The following is a 200-nucleotide window of genomic DNA, read 5'->3' on the forward strand; positions in this document are numbered from 1 at the left end:
TGGTGCCAGAAACCATCTAAGCTACTCCTTTGTGAGGTCTGGTATTTAAAGTTAAAACCAAGAGAGCACACACAGGAACTATAACTCTAGAAATACATCAAAAGACTCTTACTTGCAGTAGCTCTCATTGACCACAACAGATACCACCCCCAACGAAGCAGAAAGGTTAAGTGACAATTTCGCATAGAGAAAAAAAAATT

The sequence above is a fragment of the Mus caroli genome, unplaced genomic scaffold (genome assembly GCF_978045245.1).
Source record: "Mus caroli unplaced genomic scaffold, Mus_caroli_1 scaffold_17, whole genome shotgun sequence".
NCBI lineage: Eukaryota > Metazoa > Chordata > Mammalia > Rodentia > Muridae > Mus > Mus caroli.